At 41.9% G+C, this 13,718-nt stretch overlaps 1 protein-coding gene and 1 pseudogene across 1 annotated transcript in view; one reads left to right on the top strand and one right to left on the bottom strand.

The window, feature by feature from the left end:
* The window catches only part of kcnk9 (potassium channel, subfamily K, member 9), a 57,646-nt gene that overhangs the window by 30,791 nt on the left and 13,137 nt on the right, over positions 1-13,718 (top strand). The window lies entirely within an intron of this gene.
* Positions 6,598-11,453, bottom strand: LOC147241192 (uncharacterized; annotated as a pseudogene).

Here is a 13,718-nt window from a genome sequence, read left to right as displayed (position 1 = left end):
ACATGCTGCATAAAAACACGTGTCATAGAACACAGGTCCAGTTTAAGATTGTATGATCAAAAAACCCAGTAGCTGTCCATTTTAATGCTTTGAAACATAATTTGTCTATCTTAAGGTATGTCCGAATTAAACATGTCTCCACTCCCAGACAGGGAGGAGACATAGATAACCTTCTCCTTAGAAGAGAGGCATTCTATATACATATGCTTAATACACTGTCTCCTAAGGGCCTCAAAATGGAGTTCAACCTTAAACCTCTTCTTTAATTGCTCATGTTTGATGCATTCAAATGTTCACATGGGCCTATGTTTGTATGTGAGTAATGTGAAGATATTACATATGCATTTGGATTTTAAAACTTTTTATGATTGTTTGCCAGTTGCGATACATAGTGTTTTTATAGCTTTGATGATTCTTCTGGTTTTACGCGATGCATGTAAGCCAGTGCTTCCTGTACTTCGGACCCCAAGTTATGCCAATTGTCAGCTCTCGGGTGTACTTTGTTGTCCGACAAGAGCCCTGTTTGGTCTCACCCATTATTGTAAATGCCTGATGAAGCTCCCATGGAATCGAAACATTGCCTCTTTTTGTAAAGTGTGCAGACCACTTCTTCCAAAATATTTGATATAATTGTCTCGCACATGTTGATTACTTTCTTTGGATGTATGCACCCCCCTCTTCTTCAGACGTCTGTGTATGACTCTTAAAATATGATGTCCAAAGTTGATATGGCCTTTGAGACACAAAACCTTCCACCTGTAGATGGAAGATTACATTACAACTCAGGGCAGGCAGGGTGCACTTTTCTTTCCTGACCCTGCAGCATGTGTTCTGTTAAGAATAAGTGGGACAAACGATGAAAACAAGCAACATAACATACATACTTAAAAGCTAACTCATTATGATAAAGAAGGAAAATTAAACGTAAAACAGGAAAGAATAAAAAATAATTCAGCCACGGGCTGCCCTGCAACTTTGTGCCAACCAGCTGTTGAAAAAAAGAAGAAAATATGCTTAGAAAATATAAATTCAAAATATTTTATATGGTTTTCTTTTTCACACAAAAATATGGTGTCCTATCTGAAAGCATAAATGATATTTAAATAGTACATTAAATACAATTAATTTTTCTAATGAGAATATTAGATCTTCATACAGTTTTGAATTTTAACACAATGTGCATTTGCTTTTAGCTGATGGCACACTTATGTTGCATTTTTACCCTCAAAGGTTTTAGCCAGGTTTTGTGTTGACCCTGTCTTTACCAAAAGGGTTTTATTGGCACAATACAGTAAAATTTGTGTTTATTCACAAGTATATGTAAATTTAGTTATCCAATTAATTAGCACCCTCTCAAAACATGGTTGAAGTATTCTCACCATGAGAACAGCAACAATGGATGTAAGCAGACCTCATGAGTACACACAGCGGATAATAGAAGGGGCTAACAAAGAGAATGCTGGGTCCAAAAAAGGGAGACTGCCTAATTTTTACTGATAGTGAGACCATTTTGCTCAGCCATCTGAGTCTTTACTGATACCACTGTTGATCCATAGTGGGAGGCTCTTAACCCCAGAACACTAACAGGTGATACCCACACGATTCTTGTCATGTGCCCCACGGTAACGTCTTCACTTCGTGTGACGTTGCATATTTGAAAATAAAAGAAGACGATTTCATTTTGGCAAACAGTGTTGCACTTTAATATTTTTTGATGAGAACTATATTTTATTTTATATCAGGTAAAATATACCTGACATTAGTGATGGTACACTCACAGCATATTTTCAGGAAAAACGCCTAAAAAGACATACCTATAGTAAATGTGTAATTACTACACTTTACTAAAGGTTGTATGCATGTTCTTGTGTCCTTGGACATCTAGGGACTTCAGAGAATGTGCTCTGTCACGACCCGGCTCACAGATCGTGACATCGAAAGAGGGAAACGCGGAGTCAACGTCACACACAACTAATAATTTATTAATAACGCAAAATCAACACAAGGCAAACCATAACGTACAGTGGAGTGTGGTTATCAGTAGTGTCAGTGGTGAGTGCGAGTGTGTGCATGTGTGTACAGGGGGTGTATGCGCACGGTGTGATGGATGCAGAGAACTAAACAAGACCTAACTGAAGAAACACAACCATCGCTCCGACGTGGGCCAGGAGGAGTGAGCGAGAGCCAGTCGGCCAGGTTGGCCGCCTGCTTTATAGCTGGGAGACGCCCGGGCCCAGGTGCTCCCAATTAGTCAGCAGCTCCGCCCCGTAAAGCTCCAACCTAGGAAGGGAAGGAAGTCACAAATGATGCCACGCCCCCATGCCCATGACCATGGGGATGTGACACCCCCCCCCCCCCACAAAAACGGGGTCCCTTGATAACAGAGCAAAAAACAAAAACAACTAAAGTGTGCGCCCACAAGCCAGCATGTGTGCCACTACAACTGAACACCAAGGAAAGAACAAATCCACCGACAGAAGGACCAAGAGAGACCCACATAACCAACCAGCCAGAAGAGAACCACCACCAATTGTTCTAGAAGCTTGACAAATCCTGAACCAACAACCTTCCCCAGCAACCGGTGCACCTGGGAAGCAAATTAAGAGACAGGAGGAGGCCAGGAGAGAACAGCAAACAGAACACATGAAGACACCGGAAAGAATCAGGGAAACCTGGACAATGCGTCTGCCACCACGTTATCCGACCCTTTCACATGCCGAATGTCCAAGCAGTACGACTGCAGGAAGAGGGACCATCTAATCAGGCGCTGGTTTGGACACTCTACTCCTAGGTCATCAACCTGCATAAGCACAGCTCCTGCTCCGACGTGACTGGCGTCAACAGACAGCTGGAACGGTCGGTCCAGCCGTGGTGCCGCCAGGACTGGAGCCCTGCAAAGGAGTGTTTTAACCTGTTCAAATGCGTTGTGGCAGGCTGGCGTCCAGACATACTTGGCTTTCTCCTTAAGTAGGAGAGTGAGAGGTGCCACCACTGTGGAGAAATTCCTGCAGAAACTTCTATAATAACCCACAAGGCCAAGGAACCGCATAAGCTCCTTCTTTGATGTTGGAACTGAATATTTTGACACAGCCCCAACCTTCGCACCCACCGGACGCACCTCACCCTGCCCAACCACTCTGCCAAGGTAGGTCACAGTTGCCCTTGCAAACTTACACTTTGCAAGATTAACTGTGAGCCTAGCCTCTGCTAACCGGCTGAACAACTCACGGACGCGGCCCATGTGAGCTTCCCAGGTGTCAGAGAACACCACAACATCATCTAAATATACGGCGCATCCCTGCATATCACCCACCACACGGTTCATCAGACGTTGAAATGTAGCTGGAGCGTTCCGCAGCCCAAACGGCATTACCGTGTATGAGTATAAACCTGTTGGAGTGATAAACGCTGCAATCTCCCGCGCTCGCGGGGAAAGGGGAATTTGCCAATAACCCTTCAGGAGGTCAAACTTGCTGACAAACTTTGCCGCGCCAACCTGGTCAACTTCCAGCCGGGCCTGCTCGCCCTGCTGGCGCAACCTCTCCTTTTCGAGCTTGAACTCCTCCTGTTCTAACTGCAGTAGGAGAAGCTCCTTCTGCTGCTCGTACGATAAACTCGACGCCGACGGGTTCAACCGCAACTCAACTTCCGGCAGAACACCCTTCTCCTGCAAACTCGCTCTTAACACGGCCTTCACTCGCTGTTTCTGGCCCCGATCATCAACTTCTACATCATAATGCTCAGCAATCCTATACAGCTGCTCCTTGGTGAACAAATCAAGCAAGTCCCCCGAGGGGCAAGCAAAAAAGTCGTCCACTGACGCCATCTTACTGCGAACCTAAGAACGAAGCGCACAAGTGAAACCCCAACCGGTGCACTGACTGCCGCAGCGCAAGTGAGCAAGCGAACCCCACTAGCTCACTGCCTAGCCGTGTCTACCTACCTAACTCAACCCTGGTCTTCCTGCAGGTACAGGTGGCGGGTAATTACGCACAGTAAACCAGCGGACGAGTAGAGCAACCAGAAACTGGCGACCCACTCGGACCCACGGACGTGCTCCCGAGCATGTAGCTCTAACCACTTTCTCCGCAACACTAAAAGAAAACAACAACCAGGCGAAACCCAAAGGAGCAACGCCTCTTTACCTGGCAGGAGAACACTCGCTCTCCACAAAAGCGCACACAGCCAACACCAGGAACATTCACTTGCCCATAGCCGAGCCGTCATGCCCGCGAACAGCACTCCGCGCCCTCCACCGGCACTGCGGCCACCGTAGCTCCAGTGACGTCACAAATGAAACGCACCCGGAAGAGCGCCGAACACTGCCCGACCACCAGGCAGGACAGACAGACGAGCCACAACCAACAGAACTACAAGGATCCCGGACGAGCCCCCATATGTCACGACCCGGCTCACAGATCGTGACATCGAAGGAGGGAAACGCGGAGTCAACGTCACACACAACTAATAATTTATTATTAATAACGCAAAATCAACACAAGGCAAACCATAACGTACAGTGGAGTGTGGTTATCAGTAGTGTCAGTGGTGAGTGCGAGTGTGTGCATGAGTGTGCAGGGGGTGTATGCGCGCGGTGTGATGGATGCAGAGAACTAAACAAGACCTAACTGAAGAAACACAACCATCGCTCCGACGTGGGCCAGGAGGTGTGAGCGAGAGCCAGCCGGCCATGTTGGCCGCCTGCTTTATAGCTGGGAGACGCCTGGGCCCAGGTGCTCCCAATTAGTCAGCAGCTCCGCCCCGTAAAGCTCCAACCTGGGAAGGGAAGGAAGTCACAAATGATGCCACGCCCCCATGCCCATGACCATGGGGACGTGACAGTTCCAAGTATCAGAAGTGTTATATCCGTCATTAAGCCTGAGTAAATTGGAATAAACCAGAGGAAAAGTTACGTTTTTTTACTCTCGCCAAAATATTTTATTTCTTTGACAGAGGAAAACACTATGATGCAATGATTTCATGCACCCAGACACCACTGATTAGCTTCATCCACTCCTGGACCACAAATTTACCAAAGTTGATAGAATGTGGGCTGACAGTGAAGCCTACATCAAGGATTTTGTAAGGATACACCCAGGCGAGACCTCAGTTTTCAAATTGTGCCAAAGGGATTATTTTCTACCTCTGATGAAAACTGGCTCCAAATCACAATAAATTTTAATTTTAGTTGTCTACTACTAACTAGTGGAGCTTTTGGCTTTTGTTCAGCGGTCTGCCTTCGTCTGTGGTGCACTGCGTGTAAAAGACAGCGAGAGCGCATGGATTGCGCATGTTTTACGCTCGACGTTTTACGTAGCTGGGATTTGTAGTTCTTGGAATGGTAGGTGTCCATCGATTCAGTAGCTTCTCCCCTTTCCAAAGACTACAAACACTGCCGTAAAGAAGAAGTCTATGCGACACTATTCAATTTTGATTTCGCTGTGGTCACAAAATTGGTCACCCTGTTTTGTGAGCATTAGAGTCCAAACTTTTATCGAGAATTGAAAGTAAACACTGCCGTCAAATTTCGGTACATTTTTACAGCGCCCAATTACGTCCAGCGTTTTTCGGCCCGGCAGCGGGCCGATAGGGCCATGAGGGTTTTAACATCATGTATAACTATGGGAACTAGTTATATAACAAGCAACAATGCTGACTTTATTTCGGTTCGGTCGGAGCTGGTTTTGACAAACTTAGGGATGGATTTATGCTACTAAACTGTGCAAAATTGTGTTAGGTCACAATCTCAACACAGAGGAGATAGCTATTTCTGTCGCTGACTGATTAACAATGCACAAATGCAGAAACACAGGCCCAGACAGTTTTATACTGCCACCTACTAAGAACACTGCAATTTCACAAGACCTGATAAGAGCATGTGTAATCCACTAACAACACAGTTGTTGTCATGTGTACTCACGACCATAATGTAAAGGCCCTTAGGAGGTGAGTGAAATTATCTTCTCTCTTAGAAACTAGAGACTTTGTACTGCATATTTTATTTCATTGTCTCTAGGGAATTTAATTATATAAGATTGCACAATTATTTCAACAAATGGACACTGGAAAGATATTTTTCATGCTGTAAATCCTAAATATTTTGTTTGTTTTTGAACAGGTGGTTGCTCCAAATGAACAGAAGTTTTGCTTCCCAATGTTTTCTCTGTTATGTAGATGGTAATATAGAACAGGCATGCAGTATATTACCATACACTCATGTATGAAAATTTAGTGAATGATTATTTTAAGTAAAATTTGCATTTTTCTGTAAAATATTTGGGTCTACTGTACTTCCTGCTCTTATTTCCAGCCTGTGGCTAAGAGCATTAGATAAAACATTAAAAATGTAAATTTGCTCTAAGCTGCTGGGCAGCATCACTGATATCTGCAGCAATGCCTCTTCATTGTTAAAGAATCATGTTTGACATTTTTCCTTTCACAAGAAAACTACCAGCTAAAAGACCATAGCCATTATGAATTTATGAGGAAGTAGAATCATTGGTAGACTTAGTATTTCAAAAACACAGACAGTGAAAGGTTCCCTGCCTGCTAGGTAACCATTATGTTCCTGTTCCCAGCCATATTACACTCATGCTGTCAATGCAGTAGAGGCCTGGGCAGAGAGCTGAACAGGGTGTTCTCACCTCTCTGCTCCCTGTTCTTCTTGACCTTCATTAAAATGCCATGGCCTGCAGCAATTAATGCCACTGGGGTACCTGAAATAATATGAAGCAGATTAACCTGTGGATTAAACAAGTAAAAGGCGCTGGTTCAAGCTACTGCTTGATATTGTGGAGTTTCTATCAGGGCTGAGACGAGGAACTAATGACAGACTACATTGACAGTGTTATAAATGATTCATGACACATATACAACGTACGTACAAAACTGTCAATAGAGAAAATAAAAGGAAACTAACGTAGGTGTGCACTGCTTTAAGTAAAAGAAATCAATTACATTATATTTTAATGACTTGTTTTATAGTTTCCCTTATAAACAATGAAAAACTATTATAGTTTTATGGTGGAACATTTTTCCAATAGATATTAAAACAAAACAGCATTGCTAGATAGCCAGAAACACAACTCCATATTAATGTCAATGAAGCTCTCTGCTGGCAGCTAGTGTAAAGAAGTACTTGCTAGCACATGCCCAGTAAGAGCTTCTCAAGATGATTTTCATGATGAGGATTTCAGCACAACATTGCAACTGTACCCAATTAAGGCAGAAGTTATTCTGCTTGCAGACTTCTTCTTTCTACCGTCTATTTTGGCTGAAACTGATGTTTGGGGTTTGAGTCAGGTGGGAGCCAAGGGGGTCTGAGCTCTCATGAACACAGGACAATCATAGGGGGTGGCTAATATCCGACAACTAGTTTAATCACAATTAAATCATTTTTTACTTCTTCACCAAGCTATTATTTATGTTAAAGTAACATGGATTTCACATCCCGGTTCCAGTTCTATGTCGTCTGTGTTACAGTAAGAGGATGGCTTTTAACTTACCAGTTACTGTGAATGAATGCCATCACCATTTTTTTTACCTCTTTTATTCAAGCTTAATGCATGAAAAGAAAAATAGTTATTTTAAAAAAAACTTTGGGAATGGAGGCTTGCAACTATTTTGTGAGGTGTCGTATTGTTAATTCTGTCTGCTAGCACTAGAAATGTATAAAAGCGGCAGTGTGATGGGATAACAGAATGGCAATTTGTATTATAGAGGAGAATGGATGGATACAGTAGGCTGCAGTGACTCCACTAATGTTGTGGTGGATGGTGGAGCTGGACCCAAATACAGAGAAAGACAACAGACAGGACTTAATGAAACTAGAATCTTTTTTTTTAAACAATGAATGAAAGCTTAACTTGCAAAATCAAATGAAAAGGAAACACAAAACCTCAAGGAGATGGTCAGACTGGGTGACAAAGCAGCAGGGTATTTGTCAGAACACATGACCGACAAACTGACAAAGACACAAGAAACCAAACTTGAAAACATCCTCTACAAGTCACGCAACATGAAACACGTGGGAGAACACGAGGGCAGGGAAGGAGCTGATTGGGCAAGAAGCACTGGGAGCCAGACTGTGACTGGTAAGGACTGATAAATGGACAAGACACCGGTAATGCTAAAAAAAAGCAGGAAGTAGACAAAGACTGGGAATAACACAGGAGTACACACAATGGGAAGTGAACTTCAAAACAGAACTGGAACTGACGAAAGCGAAGGTCACAACTTGCAAAGATTTAAATTAAGGAGTCCATGGTAATGGAGTTGAAAGTTCAAAACTCAAAGTCCAAGGTAACATATTGGCATAAATGCCTACAGTCTAGATAGAGCCATAACAGCTAAAGAGGTAACACAATCAGCTTTGTTACTTGGCACATACAAGAAAAAATGGTCAACTCTCACTGTGATAGTTTTAGTTTGCAACTATCAAAGGTTGTGGCTGCTGGGTGTTTGTTGTGAAAGTCTCTCTCTTGTTTGTTACTTACCATATTCCTAGAAACTCAGAATATATCAGCAGGGAGTGGCTCCATGGTAAATATGCACTGCACTAAATCTGGCCTTCTATGCTTTGTTGGAAGGGAAGTGCCTTTCGATCTTTCCTCACAAACCAACAGGGTGATAAATTATTGGTCAACAAAGCCTCCCCTGTTAGCTGACCCATCAGGTCATGATCTAGCTCAGTACTTTGAAGGTAGATATCAGTTGAGTATTGACGTCTAACAACCACTTGCTGTCCAAATCTCACAGATATACATCAAAATCATTTAGTATGTTAATTACATTCATCAAAAAAATGAAAAATGATATCTGATGAAAAGATAAATACACAACACCAAATAGTGAATGTAATTATACTTTTGTATCAATGTGGTCAGTATGAGAGGGTAAAATGGTTTGGTTTTTGAGGTGGATAAACTAGGCCAATAAACTTTTATGGTTTCGCCACTGAAGCAAACAATATATCGATCATTCCACAAAACCTGCAATGGTATTGAAAATAAGTAAAGTAAAGCTTTGAGAAAGTGTACAGGTTTGAATGAAGTATATGTTTATTCCAAATTCAAAGCATTTATTTTAAGGGGCCATTTTATGAGAAACTCACATTTTTTCAGTTTTTGTGCTTGAATATTTGGATCTGTGCTGTCCGTCCTCTCACTAGGACCTTTCCATCGCAGCGACCTTGGGAGGCACACTTCATTTATGGTGTGTATGTGTGTGTGTGTGTGTGTGTGTGTGTGTGTGTGTAGGTAATGTTTCCTAAACACTCTAAAGCAGCTGGTCAATCACAGCGTTGTGTATGTGTGTTTGTGTGTGTTTGACAGAGAGAGAGAGCAAGAGCCTGTTTATGAATGTGTGACACAATTTTCTGGAGTAATGGCAAACAGATCAGTAAGTAGGAGCTTTATTGTCATAAATGCATGGTATTGATTACAAACATTCCTTAAAAATGTAACTATTATCTTAGGGAAAAAGGACATAAGGAGGCCCTTTTCCATGCTGTTTCCATTCAAGATTTTTCAGATCCCTTTTCACGGCTTTGGATTAGGTATCTTTAAGGTAGTCTCTATTCACATTTTATGAGATTTTAGACAGAGGCAGCAGAGCGGTGCTGTGTTTAGCACTGTCGCCTCACATCAAGAGGGTTCAGGGCACGGGATCTTTCTGTGTGTAGTTTGCATGTTCTTCCTGTACCTGCGTGGATTCTCTCTGGGTACAGTCCAAAGACATGCAATTGGGGACTAGGCTGATTGGACACTCAAAAAATAGGCATGGCTGTGAATATGAATGGTTGTCTGTCTATATATGTTGGCCCTGTGATGGACTGGCGACCTGTCCAGGGTGAACTCCGCCTCCTCTAACCCCAACCCTCTGTTGGAAGTAGAGTCTCCGGTTTGATCAGCCCAGCAGCTGCCTTCCGTGAGAACATGTTGTATCGAATGGTACCCAGAGTAGTACCATCCATCCATCCATCCATCGTCTTCCACTTATTCCTGTTAAGGGTCGCGGGGGGGGGGGGGGGCCGCTATCCCAGCGGCTACGGGCGAGAGGCAGGGTACACCCTGGACAGGTCGCCAGTCCATCACAGGGCCAACACATATAGACAGACAACCATTCACTCTCACATTCATACCTACGGTCAATTTAGAGTATCCAATCAGCTTCGTCTTTGGACGGTGGGAGGAAGCCAGAGTACCCAGAGAGAACCCATGCAGGCACGGGGAGAACACGCAAACTCCACACAGAAAGATCCCATGCCCAAGCCCGGACTTGAACCCGGAACCTTCTTGCTGTGAGGCGACATTGCTAACCTCTACACCACCGTGCCGCCCTGTAGTAGTAGTAGAGTAGTACCTGATCCATGGTAAATGTACTGGAAGATGGCAGTACCAGCATAAATCACAGCATTCTTGGTAGCATGTATGTCAAGGAAGATGTCCATATGTTCATCAATGCACAAAACCTGCAAAAGACTGCACTTCAAGGTTTGCTTTAGATATTTCAATACACAAACATTTCATGATGATGATGATGATGATGATGACAATCATGTCATCATTATTATCATTATTATTATCATTATCATTATTATTATTATAATTATTGTCTGTCAAGAATAGTTGTTTTACCCATGCCAGCGATAGCAGAAACCGTATCACACTCAGTGAAGGCATCACAAAAGAGCAGGTAGTGTCTCTGGCTTTCTGAGAACTTCTTGGATCCTCCTGACATCATAAGACCCCTTTGATGTGGTTAAGAAGCCTGGGTGGATGTTGCTTGAGCTATGATGCACCAGCATTACCCACATGTCTGCGTCTTCTCCCAACAATTGAAAATAGAGTAAAATGTGAAAGTGAAATACCTACACAAATGTTACTGACCTCAACAGAGCCATCTGTAGCAGCAGCCAATGCCTCTCTCACAATCGAAGTGTCTGCATCATTGTCACGCTGCTCCACAGTGGTGGGAAGTTTTCAAAATGTTGAAGAGAAGAGGTGAATGAGCTCACTCTTGTAATGAGTGTTGTCCAAGAACTTTGCTCTTGGTGTCCAGTGCATCATATCCAGTCGAATCTGGAGATCAAAGCATGACCTCTTGGTACGTCAGATGTGGCCATGATCTTTGGGCGATCTGTTATCGTCATCAAAGATCACAGTGATCTTTTGAGAGTTACGGCCAAGACCCTGCATGGAGCTTAGGTAACTGTTGGCAATCTCCTGCCAAGTCTGACCTTGTTCCCACTTCACCATGTAGAGAAGCCATCCGCCATCAACCACCAAAGTGAAGCAGGGTTGGTTAGTGAGCTCAAGCGGATCAGCCAACTCCTTCAGGCTACACTTGGAAAAGCCTGCCTTGTTTGCCTCGTTAATTTTCTGATCTTTGTTGCTAAAAAGGGACAATGGGATGGGAGTCAGCTCGTACTCCAAGCTTGTCTCAACTGTCATATCCCATTGGCAAAACTGATCAGTTGGTTGAACAACTTGAGGTAGACAAGGTGAATCTTCTTCTCATTGATCTTGGGAATCTTTCTGTGTGATAACAGGGCTTATACCTCTGACTTCACCTCCATGGTTGAGGTCACTGACTGTCTGTCCATCCAATAAATGCTTACAATCAACTCAGAATCATTACAAATCCCTAGTTTGGCCCCTCAAAAGTTATTCAAGTCCAATTTCAGTATTTTTTTTAATTTTCAAAAACCGGCTATCAGTACCCTGACTTTGAACAGGTTTTTATGTAGGTTTCCCTGGGGGGTTGAATTTCAACTTTTTAGTACATGTTATTACAAACCTTTCAAAACACATTGGTGAAGAAATTTCTTGGTAACGATTTAGTTGGCAGATTGGTCACATATCTGATAAAATGCCCTTACCTTACCATATGAGTTAATGTTGTTGTGTTTTCTCTTTTGCGGTTGGGTTTTCACTTTTGAGTTTGTGTTTTTTCTTTTCTGTTTGTGTTTTTACTTTAGGGCCACCCTCAAAGGGCCAATGTAATTGAGCAATGTATTTGCGCATTATACATTTCATCATTCAAGAAATTAACAATATATGATATTATAATTTGAAATTATATAATGATCAGATTTAAGCTGCCAGCCGTGTCAAAGTTACTCACACAAACCTAAGAAAACAAACCTATTCTGAGAGTGGGCAGACCAGACGTTTCAAACAAGCTATAGTAAAATGGATCACAGCCAGACTAAGATTGAGTCACGCTCTCTTAGCGTATTCATGAATGTGCAGAACATGATGGAGGTATTTTGAATAGAACAGCAATGAGAAACAGGGAACATTCAACTATTCAATTTGGGCAAAAAAAACCTCAAAAAATACATTCATGATGAGGTATGTATGTATATATGTATATGTGTATGTATGTACTGTATGTCTATATGATATGCATGATGTATTTCATTGATCACTTTCTTAATGAATGTTCCAACCACAATAAATTAATTTGCAAGCAATTTTAATTAGATACAAATTTGAGAAACGTCTCTAATGGAGGTATTGCCATGAAATCTGTCAGTATTTACATATTGTTTATGACACAGTACCTCAAAACAAGGTACATTTCCATTACTCTCAACTAACATTGTATATGATAAATCAAATCACAATTGTCGGTGCAATTACATAAAAAAGACTGTATTAATTATTTTGATTTCTACCGCACAAATTTTGCAGAAAAGATATTTTGTTATGATAAATTAACTTAGAAAAACAATTTAAGTCTATTATTATCATTATTATTATTATTGTTCCCAAATGGAGGAATGAACTATCCAACTCCATACGATCTTCAGAGTCTTTTTCTACTTTTAAGAGACATTTGAAGACTCAACTTTTCATGGAACACTGAGACACTTAAATCCAACCCTCCTCTTTGTCCTCAGGGGTAGAATGAGTCAGAAGGTTTAAGACCCAGCTCTTCGTGAATTCAAAGCACTGACAATGGTGAATATTGAATGTGTTGAATGTTGAAATATATTGTTGATGTTGAATTACTGGTTGTGGTCAGTTGTGGTAACATTATACTCAGAAAACTAACAAGAAAACTGTCACTTCTTCTGCCACTAGATGACAGCACCTGTGGCCAATCAAACTTGAAGCACTTTATCAAACTTACTAAGGCTTTCCCTCCTGTAAAAATTCCTGCTTGTGCTGTATGTCGCTTTGGGCAAAAGTATCTGCCAAATTAAATTGTAGAATTGTATAATTATGATATTGTTTCTTATTTAATTTAGGTAACAATGTTCCTTATTTAATGTAGTGAAACACTGCTATTTTGAAAACAGAACCACTCAAATTTTTGCATGTAAATCATCCTTAATCTGTACAATTCCATTCCTAGGGTATGTGCATCACAAGTAAATGCAGAGTTGAGGAAATGAGCTTGATGCGACCCTGCGGACCCCAGACCTACATTATACTGTATATGGAGTAGAGTTTGGCAAAAATAAGAAATAGCGTAACATTTAGATTTATGACAGTGTATTGTAAATCACTGTAGGAAACTCTAGAGTTCTTTGAAGAATTTACAAAACTCTTGAGTCTTTTGACCCAATTTTTTTGTTGTTGCACATTTAGCATCACATTAAGTGAACATAGTATTACATCAAAACAAAATTATAGCACAACAAATGGGATAAAAAATTGGTTTTATTTCTAAAGAGATTCTGTGTTGCACAAGACAAGATTCTGGGA

Source organism: Aulostomus chinensis, chromosome 22, assembly GCF_037954235.1.
Source record: "Aulostomus chinensis isolate RoL2024-O1b breed Wild chromosome 22, RoL_Achi_v1.0, whole genome shotgun sequence".
Lineage (NCBI taxonomy): Eukaryota > Metazoa > Chordata > Actinopteri > Syngnathiformes > Aulostomidae > Aulostomus > Aulostomus chinensis.
Note: the sequence above shows the minus strand (reverse complement) of the source record. Positions and strands in the feature narration are given on the sequence as shown.